General features: G+C 43.0%; 1 protein-coding gene across 1 annotated transcript in view; it reads right to left on the bottom strand.

Annotated features, from left to right (window-relative positions):
- CDH20 (cadherin 20) overlaps positions 1-18,443 on the bottom strand; it is a 117,785-nt gene extending 99,342 nt beyond the window's left edge. Inside the window, exon 1 of the mRNA XM_056332749.1 lies at positions 18,123-18,443. The gene's annotated coding sequence lies outside the window, so the exon portion shown is untranslated. The remainder of the gene's footprint in view (positions 1-18,122) is intronic.
- Positions 18,444-19,733: the final 1,290 nt, after the last annotated feature.

Here is a 19,733-nt window from a genome sequence, read left to right as displayed (position 1 = left end):
AAATCCAGGCACCTGCAGAAACCTGGGGCAAGGCTGAGCACGCAGGACTGAGCAGGTATGGATTTCCTGAGGGGAGCCTTGGCACACGAACGCGCAAAGCCCTTCAGCACATGCTGAACCTCAGGCAGGTGATTAAGTACTATTGAAGTCAATAGGAGATAAGCATGTGCTTCAAGATGAGTGCTTTGCTACCACTGCACAGGAGCACACAATTTAGTCAAGTGAACATCAGTAAAGAAAACATTCTTGAGGTAGCCTCATGGCTAAACTGTTTCCCATAAGTAGTTCCCCAGCTCATTCTTAATTGTAGAGAAATAAGCCTGGGAAAGGATATGAGTGGCTGATTTATTTCTGTTAGACCAACTGAAGTATAATACTGAGAAATAAAAAAAAAAAAAAAGGAAAACACAAGACAGACGGTACTAATGACTATTTGTGTTACAGCAGGGCTTAGGTGTCCCAGTAAAGCCTGAGATCCCACTGCGCTAGATGCTGTGCAAACATGTCAGTGCGGGTGTTCAGTAAAGGAGAGCTGCCTGTAAACACGACGTGGAAGTCCCTTTGAAGTCAGCCAGAACCCAAGCATGCAAGCAGTTTGTACTGTCAGGCCATACGTTTCAAGCCATATGATTAATTGCTATCAAGTGTACTGAAGCGTAAGACAGGGTCTCTCATACTATGGCCACCAAAGATATAATGAGCTAAGGAAAAAAAATAAGGTCACAGATAATATACTGGTTGTATTTAACAGTCCACTGTTTACTTCTTGAGAGTGTAAACGTATCATTATTTTTCCTACTTCAAAAGAATAAAAACTCTATTTAGATGAAATACACTTAAAACAATGCAGGTGACATGCAATATGGGACAAATGCTACCTTCATGCAAATGTATGCATCTCTCATCGATTATAGTAATGAGATACACAAAGAAAGATCAGAGGAATATAATTCGATCTTTTCTGGAAGCTGCTCCAAAATTTATGGTGGATGTAGTGTATGTGCATGCACAGAAGGGGAAGACAGTGAGGAGTGATAGCACTGTGGAGCCTTCCCAAAGAGGGCAAATTCGGGCAGATTTTTCCAATTCCCAAAAACAGCAAACAACAACAACAAAAATATTCCCAAAGAGGGCAAACAAAAAAACCCATGAGGACAGACTGATGCCTACAGGAGGTCACGGGCCCTAGGACCGAGGTGAGCCCCACAGTTTGTGAACCCGCCGTTTCAGTGATGCAGTCGTTGCTGCAACAGGCAGAAAAGGCTTAAAAATAAAGGCGTACAGAGGAACGAAAGGAAGGAAAAAATACCAGTCAGGAATAATTATCACAGTGTATAAAAGTTTCCACTCCTTTATTATCATAAATTGCAAAGTTTTATTGATGCATATTTTATCACAGCACTCTTGCCATATGTGATCTGAAGATTCAGAGCCTGTCCCTGGGGACAACGGTACTGATATAGATAATCAAGAATTCCTTTTATGCTCCTCTCAACACAGCCACAGCTCAGATTGAAATTAACATCTTTTACAATGAAACACCAGTTTTCTGCCACAACTAGACATGACAGCTGGAGAGAGAGGCCTGCTTATCCAGTTACTCCTTCAAGTCTCAGTTTCATTACAGCCTGTGAAGATGTAAACTAGGTACAAAGCAATGTGGATGGTCACTGAATACCAGAAAAACGAATCTGCATGCAACCTGCCACGTGAGGAAACGGGGGAGAAATCCTTCCAAGTAAATCCAGGGATGAAAAGCAAAGATCAGAGGAGGCAGCCCCTGAAAAAAAGCAATGAAGAGGAAGCCAAAAGCTTTGAACTTTTTGCAGTGTGCACTGCCTGGGTTAGAGTGGGTGATGCTCGCACGCATGCATGTGCACACAGGAATGGCACCCACGCCCAAAAAGAAACCCAGCATGGGGATCTGTCCTACTTCAATCACCCAAAGGAAGGATTTTACCTAGTGGAAACACTAAGGCTGCTTAGTGTTGGCACTTGTTACTGGTCATCTTTTTAGGTTGACTGCTTCCACCTGTACGTCGGCCCTGCTTCTCACGCTGCTGAGGAAGGGGGCATGGAAGTTGTTTTGCTCTGCTCCCCATGGGGTCGTACGTCACTGTAGCATCTGAGTGCCTTCCTGTAGAGCATTAAACAACCAACATCTGCCATGTGTGGTTTATTCTCCCTCTCATCCTACTCTCAAGGGAAAACTGGGTATGCAGTGTAGTGTTTTGTTTTGGCAAGACTTTTTGTTGTTTTAAATCTATACACTGCCATATGTTAGGAAAAAAAAGAAAGAAGCACCTCGCTTGTGAAGGAGAAAGGTGGGGTTCGCAATGGTCATTTGTTTCTGAGGGAGCTAGTGCCAAGGTCTCAGCCTGGCTTCCCAGAAGGTGCAGCTTCCCACCGGCTACTAGAAAGGTGCAAACTTCACAGACTGTCACAGGGAGCTGGAGATGCTAATGCACTAGATTCGCACCCCCTTCACTTGTGAAAGTGGTCCAAGCCCAGCACTGAGCACATGCCTGCCTGTGACAACACTGTGAAACAGTCAGTTGCTTTGGTATATTACATGCTGGGACAGTACATAGTAAACCTACACTATTGATCATTGGCTTTTTTCTTTTCTGATTAATATCATGTCATCTAGAGGTTTTCTCCAAACAGCCACTAGGGAAACAGAAAAAAACAATATCAGTGTAAGTTTTGAAACATGTTAAGTGGGCAAATGCACTGTTAGAGATGCCAGGATGCTCAGGAAACATTTAAAGCATATTGTGTGCCTTCGGTATAGATCAGGAAAGAAGTATACAAAAGGAAGGCAGATGCCACTTTTTAGCCTTGTGTCTTTGCCTTTCTACAGGCTGCACAAACCAGTACCTCTACAGTTGAATCCTATGGACAAGCTCAGGCTAAAACCACATGTAATAGCGAGCCCACTTTAGGGTCATTATCAAGTACCACAGGGAAACAGAAGTCTATGGAAAAAAGATGGGTATATGACAGAACTGCAGTGAAAGGATCTAATTGATATCATCAGCAGAAAAAATAGCACTAACACATTAGCTGGATGATTCTTCAGTGGATAAAAATGGCAGGGCAGGACCTCTCACTCTGCATTAAGAGACTGTCACATTCACTTTCTTAAAGCCAAGGAATTTTTGGAATTTCCTGCTCTTCATCCCACTGGAAGGGCTCACTAGGAAGGGTTGATTCCCAAACCCTCAAAACTTTCTGTATTCATGAAGGATGAGTCTTTTGGGGGTTACTTATTCTCTCTTCCATTACATTTCTGACATGTTTCCCAGAGTTCACTTTTATGAGATGCTGATGTTGGAAGAATTTAATGTTGAAGATATTCTTCTGCACGAAGGAAACTTTGGAGCACAGGTTCAGGTGACCAGGCTTTCTCCACACACACAGAGTGATGACTGCAACCCCACTCCAACTATAAAGTCTAGATTAGCTAAGGAACATTTGAAGAGAAATGTAGCAGTACCTATTATTTTTCCTTTTTTACAAGAGATTTAAGATAGAATATTTACTATGATCATACAATTTTATATCAGATTGAAAAACAAAATTCTCATCTTGCAAGAAGTTATAGTATTTGGCATTTCTCCCGAGTCAGGTTAAAAAGCCAAAATAATACAGTTTCTTTCTCCATAAAGTTTTTAAAATCAGTTTAAGAAGGCAAATATGTTAACTTCTATGTTATGAAATGGGTCATCCTGAAGTTTCAGAAACAAAATGTTTAGTGTTGGAGGGTAGGAGGGATGTGGTGACATTACACCTTGACTCCACCTAAATAGCCACAACTGGGAGCTGATGTTCTTGACCTACTTGTCTCTATCTGCCCCCTGGATCCTTCTGCCCTGCCAGGCTTAGAGCCCCACCAGGCATGAGTCTTATGGTGCTGCTATTCTCCAGGTGCTTCACACCACTGCAAAATCTCATCCCAAACAGAAAATATCTATGTCAGCCAGATTTTTCCTCTGTGGAGCATTTTGCCAAAAGGTCCGTTTTCCCTATGAATATTTTCAAATTTAATGAACAACATGAAAATACTTAATTGGACACTTCTGTGATCAAGCCTAGCTGTTTTACTACAGTTTGCATTTTGTCCTTTGAGTGGGACTATCAAGGCAGAATGCCAGGTAAGAACACTGGTATCAAGTTAGAGTCTCAGTGTGATTTGTAGATAAAGTGCTTTGAAAAGCATTTTAGGTTAATTTTTCTTTGCAACCACAAGTTTTAAAAGTATTATTTATAAGCAACCTTTTTCATCTTTCTTTTCATAGTAATGTTGGTTTTAAAAATTGTTTTACACCTGGGAATCAGGAAGCACACTGGAAATAAACACTTATTTATGAAACTCTTAATAAGTAAGACCTCATCAGGAATCTGTACATGATCTATCATGATGGACAGAATCACCAAGCCAAAGAAGGGGTCATCACTAATGCAACAATAACAACAAATTAATTAAAAAATCCAGAGACCAGCAAGCAGTTAAAAATCAGTTGCTTATCATGAACAAAGCTCAGACCTTCTATTAGTGATACCTCATTCTAATTTCACCAGCACAACCCCATGGAAACCAGGGAGCTCGCATTAATGTATTGAAGAGCAGAATAACATAGAGACATGCCAGGGTGTAAAGATTTTTTACATCTTTCTTTGAAATACTGACATGGGTCATTTTCCCAGATACCAGTTTGTCCTGAGATAGTAAATCCTGGACCTTTAAGATAGATAGGATGTAATTAAAACTAGAATATGGCCTGTGGGAAAAGATCTCTCCCCACTTAAATCACATTGTTTTCATTGCTTTACTGGTGTAAATGGTATTTTTATGTATGTGTCCAGAAAAGAACTCAACTGCAATATTTCTTTTCTACTGCTGAAATATTAGCATTAAAAAAGCAGTATTTTACAAAAGTCATATGAACATAGTGCCTATAACATAATCAATTTTGTTGGAATTATTTTACACCAGCCTTCATCCTTGAAATGATATCCCTTCCTTTGTGGAATGTTTTAAAACTTAAAAATGTTATTTGAAGTAAGACTCGACAGTACATTAACTGCTAAAAATCAAAGTACTCCTTTTTTTTCCCGGGCCCAGAAGAATTAATTTTGTTGCCACTAAAGAGGAACAGACACCCAACTTTTGAACAGGAAATGACCTAATATTTCTGAAAACCCTGCATGCAATTAGCTTCTTATAAGAGCCATCTTTCAAGCTGTCTTTTTCTGCCTCTGAACTCCAAAAGCTGCTCATCAGATCCAGCAAAATTAGGATAATAATACAGAAGCATTTATCAAGTGCAATAGGCTTGTTAGAGGCACACTCGTCTAGCTAACCAACACTGTCAGAGTATCTTTTAAAGCAGAAAGATATTGCTAAGGCTCTCCTGAGGTGTTAATTTCTACTCCAGGTCTTCCACACTAGTGTTTCTGCAGCAGTGGGCTAGAAGTAGTGCTGATCTAGGAAGTGGTGCCCAGACAGGGAGCCCTCCTTGGCTATGGGGTGGTGCGACAGCCTCATCCCAAGATGTGAAGATGTCAAAAGGGATGCCTGTTACAGCAGGGTTTACGCCAGCACGCCTTAGTGCTTCGGTGTTACTGGTGGGTGTCAAAAGCAAAGAGCGTTGCTGTCCTCTGAACCCCAGGGCTTGCAACTCATGGCTCAGAAACTCTGTCCCAGGTTGGAAAGAGGAAAGGATCTGGTGTCTTGGGATGGCAAATTGTTGGTACTGGACTGGGAAGTAGGGGACTGACTCTTAGTGTTTGGCTTCTCCCTCACCTTGCTCCTTGATGGCCCACGCTGGTCTCTGGGCTTGTCCTAACTTCATTCTGCCTTTTGTTTTTAGTCCACTGGCCAGAACTTGTTCAGCAACATTTTGATTTTCTAGATATGTTCTCCCTCAAGTAAAAAAAGCAAGTCTGGGTTTTTTACCAGAAACATATGGACTTCACCATTTGCTAGGGAAAGACTTCTCAAATCAGGGCTCGCTCTTGTGGCTTTCTGAGAGACACAAATCAAAATCTTGATCTTTTCCTTCTTAAATGTGAATGCTCTTACAGCAATTTTGTCTGAGCATTTTCTAAAGGCTTTGGTTTTCTTCTAAAACATGCTTTTGAAATCTAGGCTCTGGCAAAACAGAACTGTGATCTCTCGGCTCTGGTATTTGGATTGCAAGCACTTTGATGCAGTGCTATGTCCTATGTGTTTGTACAGCACAGGGGTTTGCTGTACATACCTAGCACCTGCAGGCACCTCTACAACACGAATTATAACTTATTATAGAAGTTTTATTTTTGCCTGGTGTTTCGGTCTCAAAAACCTAAACACTATGTATTTCCTTAAGCACCCAGATCCACTGTGTGGACAAAAGCAACAAAATTCTTGTTGTATCAGGAGATCCAGAGCCAAACTCAAAGACTGCCCTTATCTAGACACATAGTTCCATCAGACTGTGAAACTTCGGCTTTGCCAGTAGGGTGCCTGACAGTGGTAGAAGTTGTGCTAAGGCTGGATGCTTCTCCCACCCCATCCCTGCCTCCTTTTTCATCAGCCTCACTTGGCTGTGCCTGCAGCAACAGTATTGTACAAGTTTCAGATAAAGCAGCACCCTTCTTTCCTGTGCTTTTCCTTAAATATTGAATGTGTCACACCTGTGATTCTTTTAGTTGCAGGTTTTTCTGAGACAGGAATATTGAGGTTTTCTTACTGATGTTGAGAATACCCCACACCCGGCAGAGGACAAGAGGATAAAACATTGGGAATGCTGCCTCTTCCCCCCTTTCTCTCTTTTTTGATTTCCTGTAAACATTACTGGAGAAGATTGTACTGCAAAGTCATAAATAAAGTATACTTGTCAGAAGCTACAGTCTTAAAATATTTTAATGGTTTGTTTGTGTTCTCTCCATAAATTGTTTATTGGTCAATATGGCCAGAACTTTCAAACGTATCCTCCTTTGCAGTTTGCTGATATTGTCTCTTTTCTAAATACTTTCATCTAGTATTGAGCTTTCAGAAAAACCCACTTTCTACCTTTTTTCATTGATGAGAGATTTTTCTAATGCTGAACATTCAGATTATGCAGCATTACATTATCCTGTATTTCTTACTCTTACAGAGGCTGCTAGCATTAAAGGAGAACTATATAATTATTACCAAAGTTACTACTGGCAGTAGGGTTATGCAGCAGGGGGATGCTTTTTGAGTGGTCTCTATCTGTGCAGTAAAGCACATCAGAAAAAAAATAATCTCTGCATAAAAGATTGTTCTAATTTGTATTCTACTTCACAACATCATGTAAATTTTCTTCAAGTAACAGATTGATGTTGTGAAATGGTACCCTGATGAGTAAATTATCATAGAAGTTCATCAAAGCAATGATTTCAGACATGTGTCTGAATAGGCCATGAGCATACGGAACCAAAGATCTCTGTTTAGCCAGAGATGACACCAATCATTAATATAAGAACCAGACTTTCCTCTAGGTCTCCCGGAGCCCTGCAATGCAGGGAGTCTTCCAATAAAACCATCATCCTGAATAGGATGATATTTTAAATCAGAAGTTAGGTGGTTCAGTTCCCTCTTGAGAGTTCCTATAGAGGGTAAAGAAAGACCAACGGACTTAAAAACAGTTTTAAATGCATATAATGGTTGATAGGTTGGATATTCACAGCTAGTAAGTCAAGTATGTTATGACATTTAGTAATTGCTTCTTCAATAAATAACTTGATAAGTCCCTGGAGAAAAGAAGGTAATTTATCTCAGAATAAAAACAGTTTTTGTCCATCAACACTTTGAGGACAATTTGGTAGGTAACTAACTACATGAGGAATCTGGATACTCAGCGATCATTAAAAATAATGGGAACTTCAGTGTCCAGATCCTACAGTAGCTTCAAAAACCTTAGCCATGCACTCCTGGGACAATCACTTTTTGCCCACTGCAAGGGTATTAACACTGAAGCACTCACATCTTGGAAAAGAAAGAGAACAAAAAGCATAAAAACCTATTTCAAATGGTTATCTATGAGTGTTTTACTGATCTTTTACTAAATTTACACATGAAGAAGAAAACAAATAGAGCACTATAACTTATTTTCAATACTATAGTTATTGATGTTTCAACAAAACAAGGACCTTGTAGTCGAACAGTTGATCAGAAACAGGATTAGAGTGGCAAAAGATTTTAATCAAAATGCATTTTTCAAGGCTAGGAATTTGTAATAAAAAATAAACACCTACCTGCCACACATCATTACATATGTTTATTCTGCATAAACACCTATACAACCCAGTAAGGGATTACAGAGGTAATGCAATAGAGAGCCTTCTCTCAAAGACAAAAATTAATGAAATGGAATGGAGATGGCAAATCCTATGGAGCAGTTAATAGCTATACTGGGTATCTCTACTGTTAGCCATGGTTCATTCATTGCCTCACTAATAGACACATATTTAGCAGTCATCACAACACAAACGAGTCTTAATGGGAGCTCCTTCCATTGCCCCAGAGCAGCACTACAGCAAGCAAGAGGGCATTTGAGAACTATATGGGCCAAGGAAAGGCAAGGAAAACAGGCAGACTGATAACTCATTGTTGAGCTGCTCTTTTTTTGTTTTTTTAATTTTCTTTTTACCATTATCTCTTCTATACATTTGAATCTAACATCCAGTTCCTTGGTCCTCGACTTCATGGAGATGTACCATGTGCACAAGTCAGCACAACTAGCCCACCTAAAGTAGCGGATCCTCAACTACAATCATGTTAAATAAACACAGCACCCTTAGCAATGCCCCTGAACTCACCTTAATGAGGACTAACCTTTCCAAAGCCTATACTACACAAGAAAGGTTTAGCCATGATTGAGTCCAGCATTGCTATATAATGGTTCCATTACATCTGTAACCCTAATATCTCTGGCACATTGCTGACAAGATGCCTTTCTGTTGGCATATTGACGAGCTACAACCCGAAACTCCACACGCAAATCTGGGAACCTGATTTTTCTATAAAACCCCTCCAATACCCTGTACTCACCCTGGAGACCTCTTGTGGGATCCAGATGCTGTTATTCCAATCTCTGTTACCACAAACTGCTCTGCTTTCTGCCACGCTCATTCACAAGCCTGTGTGAAACAGTTATTTGTCTTCTTTTTGTATTAGTCCCTCTCTAAGCCAGAGCCAAATTCTATACCTGCCACTGATCAGATCTGTCCTTTTTTGTCTGTTATTTTATGAAGACATTTGTCATTTCTTTCTCTCTGCCTGACTATACAAATCCTCTGTTTTCTTGCCCTCCTGCAGCTTCTTCCTCTGTTCAGACTCTGCAAGGCTTTGTCGCTATTATCATCGTTTTCTCTCAGCATGCTCCCTGTCCTCTTGATGGCTGGTTTGACAGATCCTCTCTTGTCATCTGCTTGAAGGCTGATTTCAGCTCTTCCTTACAGCACTGTGCCTGTGTGCCTCCTCCGCTACAAGTGCTTAGTGTGGAGCTTGTTCTACCAGGGCAACGTCTGCTCCTTGTGGCCCTTCCTCCCGAGGAGGGTCACAGGGATGTAAGGTGTGCAGGGCTCTGGGACACAGGTGCTAGTCTGACAATGTCAGCAGTTGACTTCTACCTTTCCGATAGGCCTGCCAGACCTTCCCCTTATCATTACAAAGGATGTGTACCAGTCATTTGACAGGATCTCCCCTGGGTGTCCATGGGGTGCCCAGAAAAAAGGATGTCTAGGCTTGCTATCAGAATAAATTTACGAGCCTGCACTCACTCCCCCTTGCCTTAGAGAGAGATGTTCATGAGGAGCAGGCACCCCTAATTGTTTGCATGGTACCTGTCCACCTCTGTATCACTTTCTGAAGGAGACACAAGACTACAGCAAATCCATATGGGAAACACAAACCAAACAGGCAAGTGCAGTGGTTCCTTTCAGGAGACAGTGGACGCAGGCAGCCCTCCTCTGACAGTGAAAGAAACTGAGTGTCCAACTAAAACAGACATGCATCACTGATACACACTCTTCCCAGACTTCCCTTTCTGGGGAGGCATTTGTCTGCCCTTCACATGCCCTTCATGAGGTGTACTGATTTCATTCTTATTTCTTCACTCCGCTCCTTAAAAACATACTTTTTCTCTGAAGCCTTAATATATTATACCCACAGGTCAAGCAATACATAATACGTACTTGAATGGTTAATGCCCTCCAGATTATGCATGGATTGGAGGACACTTGCAGCAAAACTTCAAAATTTTTTTGCAGGCAAGTGCTTCTTTTCACTTAGGAACCTCCCCTTTCCAGAAGTCAGTCTCCTAATTTGCACTGAGGGTCAGCAGAACTTCACCTATTAAAGCACTTCTCTTCAAAAGTATCTTAACATTAAAAAATAGACTAATTTCATCCATAGGCTAAGCACACAGAAGGCACTCCATATATAATAACCTAGTGAAGCACCTATATTATTCTTAAGAGATTTGCCAACTAGTGATCTACTACTGCTATGTTAATTTATGTTACATCATGATCGCAATTCTAAAATAAACTCACACAAGCAGGGAAAAGTTAAGCCTTTCACTCAATCCTTAACTTGCTTTGCTGTAACTAAGTTACATATTGCAAGGGTTCTTAACTGTGTCTCACAATACCCGGGCATGTAGAAAGGTTAATTACTGTATTGGGTTTGCATGGCAAGGTTCTGGTAGTGGTGGCGGCTACAGGGATGGCTTCTGTGAGAAGATGCCAGAAGCTTCCCCCATGTCCAGTTGAGCCAATGCCAGATGGCTCCAAGATGGACCCACTGCTGGCCAAGGCCGAGCCCATCAGTGATGGTGGTAGCACCTTGTGATAACATATTTAAGAGGAGGGAAAAAAAACCCACCTGCACAATAGAAACTGCAGCCAGAGAGGAGTGAGACTATGTGAGGGCAACTATTCTGCAGACACCAAGGTGAGCGAGGAAAGAAGGGGAGGAGGTTCTCCAGGTACCAGAGCAGAGATTCACCATGGTGAAGACCATGGTGAGGCAGGCTGTACCCCTGAAGCTCGTGGAGATCCATGGTGGAACAGATATCCAGCTGCAGCCCATGGAGGACCCCACACCAGAGCAGGTGGATGCCTGAAGGAGGCTGTCACCTCATGGGCAGCCCATGCTGCAGCAGGCTCCTGGCAGGACCTGTAGCCCATGGAGAGAGGAGCCAGGCTGGAGCCAGTTTGCTGGCAGGACTCGTGACCCCCTGGGGGACCCACCCTGGAGCAGCCTGTTCCTGAAGGACTGCACCCTGTGGACAGGACCCACTCCAGAGCAGTTTGTGAACAACTGCAGCCTGTGGGAAGGACCCACATGGGAGTAGTTCATGGATGACTGTCTCCCATGGGAGGGACCCCACGCTTGAGCAGGGAAAAAGTGTGAGGAGCCTCCCCCTAAGGAGAAACGAGTGCCAGAGACAGCATGTGACTGACTGACCACAGCCCCATTCCCTGTCCCCCTGCGCTGCTGGAGGGGAGGTGGTAGAGAACATTGGGAGTGAAGCTGAGCCTGGGAAGAAGGGAGGGGTGGGGGGAAGGTATTTTAAGATTTAGTTTTTATTTTCTCATTACCCTTCTCTGATTTTCATTGGTAATAAACTAATTTTCCCAAGTCAAGTCTGTTTTGCCCATGACACTAATTGTTGGGTCATCTCTCCCTTTCCTTGATGCACAAGCCTTTCATTATATTTTCTCTCCCCTCTCCAGCTGAGGAGGGAGGTGATAGAGTGGCTTTGGTGGGCACCTGGCATCCAGCCAGTCAACCCACCACAATTACATAAACTAATTTTTGACCTTTGATTTGCTTCTGTAGTAGGCTAAAACGAATTGTGTAGAAGAATTCAACCCTGGTGTGCTCTCAACTTGGAAACTATTAGCACCTCTTTGGCTATGTTGTCGAGTGCTACTTGGTTCAGCAGGGCAAACCCTACACAGTTTGGTGAGTGCTTGCTCCATTAGTATCTACACAGAAAAAAAAGTGAAATAATTTACAGAAAGTCCCTACTGAGAAACAAATCCACACGTTCTTCGCAGCCCCCCCCCCCCCCCCCCCCCCAGAAGCCCTAACCAGCCTTACTCCTTCCCTCTTTGGTGAAAATACGGACGTGAACTAACGGCATGGGCCCACGAAAGCACCTCAGTGCTGTCACTGTTAGAAAAACCAGAAACGAGACAAATGGCAAAAAGGAGAAAATCAAGAGAGAAATTCAGAAAGCAGTCCTGTGATCTGAACATTTCAGTGTTTCACTGATTCCAGCTTAAACTTGGATTGTTTACTGTTTAGGGTATCAAGCCCTGCATGCTCCAGCTTTTAAAAAGCTATCACAAAAACAACAGAGGCAAACAATTTAAACACACAGAATGCATTTGATGGCATACCTTCACCCTGAGTATCAGAAACCCCTATAATTTATTTCTTTACATATTAACTATACTTAAGCTTTTCAAAGCAAAACAAGTAGTTTACAAATTGGAACCTCCTGTGACCACATGAAATACACACACCTTTCCTCCATTCATTCTTTAAATGAGGACCTGAGTCAACTCCTTCACAACAGTTACCATTTCCCAAGTCTGCAAACATTTTCCAGAGGTGGGCTTTATCTTTTGGAATACCATCATGACATGCTTGGTAGTGTTGTAGCTGGAGAATTTTAAGTGTTTAACCTTCAGAGGAAATGTATGTAACTATGTTAAAAATTCCTGTGAAAAAAGTAGGTCTTATCTATGCGTCGCAGTCAGTTTTCACAGTTCTTTCCTTTTTTTAATTACCCAAGGCATTCTGATTACAGAGCTACAAAGTAAACTATTTTAAACTGGGGTTTACAGTGATCTAATGGGCACAAAAAGCATATGGAATTAGGAAACATTTACTTCGCTTCCCCTTCTTTTTATGTTGCCAAATATATTTAAATCAAACTTGTTTTAAAAACAAATATTCCCAGGGTAAAGACTTTCATATCAACTTCTAGTTAAGTTGTTTCTGCTGAATTAGAAACCTCTGGCAGTTTTTTTCCCACTGAAATGTAAATGATGACATATCATTAACTAGCAGCATTACACCACTAAAATACTAAGACTGTCTTGCTTGCCTCAAACTTCCCTTTCCTTAAGTGCAATGCCTTAGAGGCAGCAGTGTTTAAATGGTACAAAGTACTCTACTAGCACCAGCCTGAATCTTTATTTAGGAGAACAAGCTTCACATTCTTCCCTGCTAATGCAGTATATGGGCATGTTCAGCTCCTCCATAAAACACACTCATACACTATTACTGTCTAAACCAAGGTACAGTACTGACATGACAGATTCATGTTCCCAGCTGTGACATAAGGGCTCTTTGACAATACCACAGTGAAAGCCCTATTAAGAAAACATGTGCCGGACAGTGCATCTGATGCAGTTAAATGCTATAAAAGATTTTCCAGGTGTTAATGAGTTACACGAGCAGAATGAAAATGAGATGGATCCGTGTGCTTGGAAATTCTCAAGAAGCAGGACCCAGGCTCTCAGAGAGACACACAAACAGCGCTTTATAAGCATCACTGGCCACGCTCTGCACCTGACCGCGTGAGGTGATGAGCAACCCTGACTATTCACTGAGGGAACTGTTCATTGAGGATCGTTTGCATGGGAAAAGACAGATTTTCATGTCTTCCTGCAGTTTACTGCATCCTTTTTATTTTGCTTGATTTCTGAGAAAGCACTAGCTATTTTCCCCTTTTTAAGGTTTTTCTTTCTTTTCTTTTTTTTTTTTTCTCCTGAAGAAAAGGAAAACATTGTTCCTGTTTCTTCATTTCTTCTTCTTAGTTTTATGAGGGATTCAGCTTGACCCAGTACAGATAAGAAAGTGTCATTTAACCCACATTAAAGTATCACTACTTACAGTTTATGCTTTTAAAGGACAGAAATACAGTCTTCTGCATACTTGGAAACAGCAGTGGTTGAAATTTTTCAAGGCAGTGTTGAAACTTAAGATATATTCCCTTAAGCTATGTATAAAACCATATATATGGGCTGCCTTGAAAATTTCAACCACTGATATTTCAGAGTATGTGCATAGATTGTCTTACACATCAGGTACCCAATGTAGGATTGTTTATTCATATAATGTGTTGACTCGATAAAAGGTTGTTTCATTTCTTTAGTATGTGTGAATTTTATGGTCACTGCCCTTGAGGAGCTAAGTTTTGTTTTATCTACATGACAGGTACAATGTGGGAAGGCTGCAATGCAGATTTTTCCACGCTGTTGTGACCACAACCTCAGTCTTAATCCTGGCATACAATTGTATCCAGGAAAAAAGATAATTTTGTCTCCATGCTAATTCCAGCCTGATACTCCTTAAAGGGGAAGCTCTCAGTAATACAAGATCCAATGGAGTCTCCTCTCAGAATTTAATTTAGACCCACCTGTTTTATTTCCCACAATGACATGTCACTACTATTTTACTTTTCATTTCCAATCTAATATCCCAAGTCCTATTCCAGCTCTTCCCTCACGCCAAGGGTTACTTGAATTAACTTGGAGAATTACATTTTCTTAAACATGTAAGAAGACTAGGTGGAGGGAATGAGCAAACCAGTCTGAGAGCACATTGACAGAGAATCTTGAAATTTACATCTTAAGGGTTAAAATTCCTCTGTCTTGACAGGTGTTCTGTGCAAATGTTGCATTCACACAATGTAGTATCTGACCATTTAACCATATGTCAAACAATCTCCACTATGACAACCAGATGTAGACATTGCCATGGAATGAAATTATCATTTTATTAATTACCCTTTAATTAGTTGATACAGCAGGAACATGCAGTAATTTAGTCATAATTGGCCTGACTGAGACTCAGTACTTAAAGGGATGGAATCTGTTTGTGAGACTACTTGTTATGAATAACAATTATATCTGTGACAATGCAATTTTATTATGAAGACGTACTGTGCATTCCAAACAACTTTTAGGTATAAAATAATATTCAGGATTTAACTACAATTTGCTTGCAAATGTTTTCCTTGAATATAAGTGTGTAATCCTCTGCGTACTTTGCTAAACAAGTATAACAATGCAAGAAAAACCTCTTCCCAAACTTATTGTGATGGCCAAAGCATGTTTTTGATTCATTTTAGAGAAACGAGGAGACACTTGGTAAATTTTGTATTTGAAAATGGAGGAAAAAAACCTTCAGACCTCTCAAAATCTTGTTACTGGTCTTCAGATTATTCTAGAGTTTAACATGGTATTTGCGTAGGGGATACACTATACAGATTTTTAGAAACATCCTCTGTCAGAACATCGCAAGCAGCAACTTGAGCAGTGTCTCTTATCCGATCACTTGATCACACTTTTTGGATTTCTGTAAGAAGAGTAGAACATCTTCAGGTTTCTTGGACTAGATAGGTGCAAATAAAGTTAGCAGCATCTTCCTCTAGACTGTGCTAGTAAGTAAAATGCCTTGAAGACGTCCTTTCAATACAGCTTGCAACTGAATCAGGACTACTCTTCATAGACAGAATACTGAGTACCACTGTGGTAGGCCAGAGAACATTCAACAGCTTAATAAAAATGCTCGTAAAGCAGATCTGAACATCGGCCCTTACAGACCCAGTTGGTGTGAGCTTTTTTTACCACCACTTTGGACAAAATTCTGGAGTAACCATTCTGTCCTTACTCTTCTAATCACTGTGACCTGGGTGAAGACTGCAGTGTTTTATATTGGTTTTATACTGTTAGACAATACGCCTCACGTTTTCCACGTGACTTTCCACAAAAATCTCACAAAGTGCAGGTCAAAACCCTCAACAAACACAGCTTCAGCAAAATACAACAAATCACTTAACTTTTCAGAGCTCTCTTTTTGGGTGGTTTTTTTTTCTATAATGGCTAACTCCTGGCTTTCTGCATGTGCAGGGACAGAAAATTATACTTAACTAAATTACTTTTTAAACCTTGCCCAATTCCAACACATTTATTTATTTATTTATGATAGGTGGGCAGGCTGTGTGGATGTCTCCATGCCAAATGCATCTTTCATATAACTACTCTAAAGTCAAATAAGTTATATGAAGGATGAGTCTGTTTCTTTTACAATTAGACTTCAAGTAATTCTTTTACTTTGCTCAAATGACGAGGGACTGTTCTGTTAAGTTTTCTTTGTTTTAAACATAACATCCTTCCGCCCTGTCTGATAATTAATCCACTCTTATGCTTCCTTATCACAAATGTATATATATGGAAATAACACGCTACACAGGAAAGAAAAACATTTTTTGCCTATGGTGCCATCTTTCAGTTAGTATCAGTAAGTCATATTCTGTTGCTTCTAAGTGCGTCTTGCTTGACAACTTATAACCACCTCCGGTACAGACACACGCAGGTTGTATTTTCCTGCTGTGTCACAGGGAATAGCTAACACAGTGTAACAAGAGATCATTTCATTAGATTGCCATGAAAGAGTCACCGCTGCAAGGAACTCGAGTTGAACGGGGACACAATCACAGTGTTACAAACTCCACAGTTTACCATTAAAACCTTGTGTGCCTGCCTGAAAAATGTCTTAGAGCAGCACAAAAGCTGGCACCATTAGCTTTCATCCCTGCTGAGTTGGCAATAAAGTGCACACATAAGTAAAATGCATTAATTGGTATTAGTCAATCTAGTTAAGATGTTCATTCTCCAGCCATCTTCAGATTTCATTTCCATAAAATAGGATTTCTTTAAGTCTCATAATTTGATTTTGTCCAGCCCGAAATGATGTTGACACAGTGGCAGCAAAAGCACAATTACACCCTAGCTTTACAAAGGTGTTCTCTAGCTAAATAGACCGGGACCCACGTGCTCTCATTCTCACAAGGAAAAAAAAAAAAAAAAAAAAAGAAAACCTGCAGAAGAGGAAAAAGTGATACATTTCCCTATCATTTTCCTATGGCTATTTTTCTTTCCTTTTCCCCGTATTTTTTCTACCGTGCACTACTGATTACTGCACTTTAAGATCAGAATGAACAATTAACTGTCTAATTATTCCAGTCACACCAAGCCACAATGAAATCTTTATTCAGTGTTTACAGCAATCTTTGGCAGAGACTGTCTTGCTGTTTTTAAACCAAGAAGAACTGCTCCCTTTGGCACCCCTCAGCATCAGCTGCCTGGGTTTCAGAGCTGGATGCCAATAATCAGTCTCCTTTTTCTCTTCCAAAGTGGCTATTTTTTTTTTAAGGGTGAAAAGACCTATTCTCATCAACTCCCCATATATTCTGCCTGATTTATGTCCCAGCCACTGGGTCTCTTCCTTCCGTATCTTTTACCATTTGTGTTCCCCTCGCACCCCCTCCGCGCCGCTCCCGCAGCGCCCGCCGAGCCCCGCAGTCCCCGGACGCCCCCGGCGCCGGGGCAGGGGGTGTGTGTTCCGCCTCGGGAGCCCCGGCGGGGCGAGGGGGGCAGTTTCCAGCTCCGCTGTGCAGCACCCCCCGCCCCCCGCACACCTTTCTCTGTAGGTGTTCCGCTTTCTGCCGAGAGCCCCCGCGGCGGCTACCGGCTCCCCGCCGCCTCCGCCCCGGGAAAGTTGGAGGGAGCCGCTCCGTGCGCCGGGCAGCTCCCGCCGCCCCCGCTCCGCCCTGCTCCCGGGGTCCCGGTGGGGACACCCCCCGCCCGGCCTGGCTCGGCTCGGCTCGGCCCGCCGCGGGAGTGCACCTGCAGCGGGGCAGGACTGTCCCAGGCAAACTCCAGAGCGACCCGGTGTGGGATTGCTCCGACCCTCTCCGCCTCCTCCTCACCCTCTGATTGCGGCTGGGCAGCTAGGGAGCCGGGGAAAGAAGCAAGGGAGCGGGCGGGGGCTGGGTTGGGGGAAAGGAACAAATCGGGAAAAAAAGACCAAAAAAAACCCACAACAAACCCTAAGAAAAAAAAAAAAAAAAGAAGAAAAAGAAGAAGGAAAAAAGCCTAAGAAAAAAGAGAAGGGGAAAAAGAAGAAAGAAATAAAAGAAGCGAAACCAAAAAGACAGGAGAAAAGAAAAAGGGGGTAAAAAAGAGGGGGGAAAGGGAAAAAGCAGCAGCCGAAGTCCCCGAAGGGCAGGACGCGTTACCTTGCCGTGTGCAGGAGCTCCCGGCTGCCTCCCGGGCGCTGGGACTTCCCTCCGCCGCCGGCTGCGCCCCTCACACCGCCGCGCCCCGCCGCGCCTCCCGCAGGGTCGCGCCGGCCGCCTGCGCGCAGCGCTGCGCCCGCTCCTGGCTCGGGTGCGGAGGGCGGCTGGGCGCGGGGGCTGCGCGGCGCTGCGCGGCGGGCTGCGCGCGGGGCTCGCGGCGGGCGAAGGAGGAGGAGGAGGAGGAGGAGGAGGAGAAGGAGGAGGGAGGCTCACGGCCGCCCCGCTGCCCGGAGCTGCCCCCGCTGGAAGCGGCCGCCGCTGCCCCTGGCTCCGCGAATATCGCGGCGGGTCTAACGGTACCGCGGGGACCTGCGGGAGGCGATTGGTGCCGGGGAGCTGCGCCCTCCTCCGCCGCCCCCCCGCGCCCCCCTTCCGCCCTCCTTCCCGGGGAACCCCCCCAGCTGCTGCCCCCGGGCCCCGCGCAGCTCCGCGGCGGTGGGGGAAGCAGCCCCGTGTCCCTCCCTCCTTGCCACAGGGCTTGTCACATCTCGGGAGGATTGCAACACGCACCGCACGGGCTGCGGGAAAATGGGCTGCCGAGGCGGACCAGAAGCAATACCGGAGAGACGAAGCGTTGGTTTGTTTAACAAAAAGGGTGCGGAGATGAAAGCTGAATTTCTTTAGAGGGCTCAATTTTAGTTAATAAACATCCTGAAACTCATGTCAGAGCCACTTTTACGAGGGTGAACAGTGCAGTTTCCTGGAGGGTTTGTGTAAGACTTTGGAAAAACAACCAAATAATAAAGGGGTTTTACGTCCACAGTTAAAGATCATTTTAGTGTTCATAAAAGCTGCCAGACTTGCTGAAATACTCCCTACCCACAGAACAGCAGCAAAGACAGCAGCAGGACAAGGCACCCCGTCTGCCTACCAATTTGCCTCAATCTTGACATGAAGTAACGAGGAGGGCAGATATTTCTTACACCGCCCCTGTGCCAGCCTTCATCTTTCTGCACAGTGTGGCAAGGTAGCAAACTTGTACCAACTTTGATGGCATGTACATGTGAAAGACATAGGGAAACTTGTCCACTGGGGTGTGAGAAGGTTATTACCTCTGTAATAGCTCCCTGTAGTAATAACTTCTTTTCGGTGCCAGCGCAGAGCCCATTCCCCGTCTCAGTTAAATTGGTAAATCTCAAGCAGCTCCACTAAACTCAGAGCAGAGCTGTGCCCCAGCAGTCTGTGGCCAAGCCTACTGGCAGTAGGAGACTCTAAATCTCATTATCAATTCCTTGGGACACTGCCAGTCCCTCAACAATTAGATCTTGAGATGAAGATTCAGATTATACAGTCAAGACTTGGGTCTTTTTCTCTCCAGATTTGCACTAATGATTATTTGCAGAACTAAGGTCACACTGGCTAGTTTTCTGGGCCCACATTTTTCATATTGATCGTAACGCAGTCATTTCAGCATTACAAAAGAAAAAGAGCAGTCAAATCTCTGGAGAGAAGATGTTGGAGGTTTGTATGCTGGCAAAGTGCCCAAATCAAATGATGAATTGCAGCTATGATAAATGAATACTTTGATGTGTTGGGAAGCAATATGATGGT

The sequence above is a fragment of the Falco biarmicus genome, chromosome 3, assembly GCF_023638135.1.
Source record: "Falco biarmicus isolate bFalBia1 chromosome 3, bFalBia1.pri, whole genome shotgun sequence".
In the NCBI taxonomy this organism is placed as follows: domain Eukaryota; kingdom Metazoa; phylum Chordata; class Aves; order Falconiformes; family Falconidae; genus Falco; species Falco biarmicus.
The sequence above is the reverse complement of the archived record's forward strand: the minus strand, read 5'-3'. Positions and strand labels throughout refer to the sequence as shown.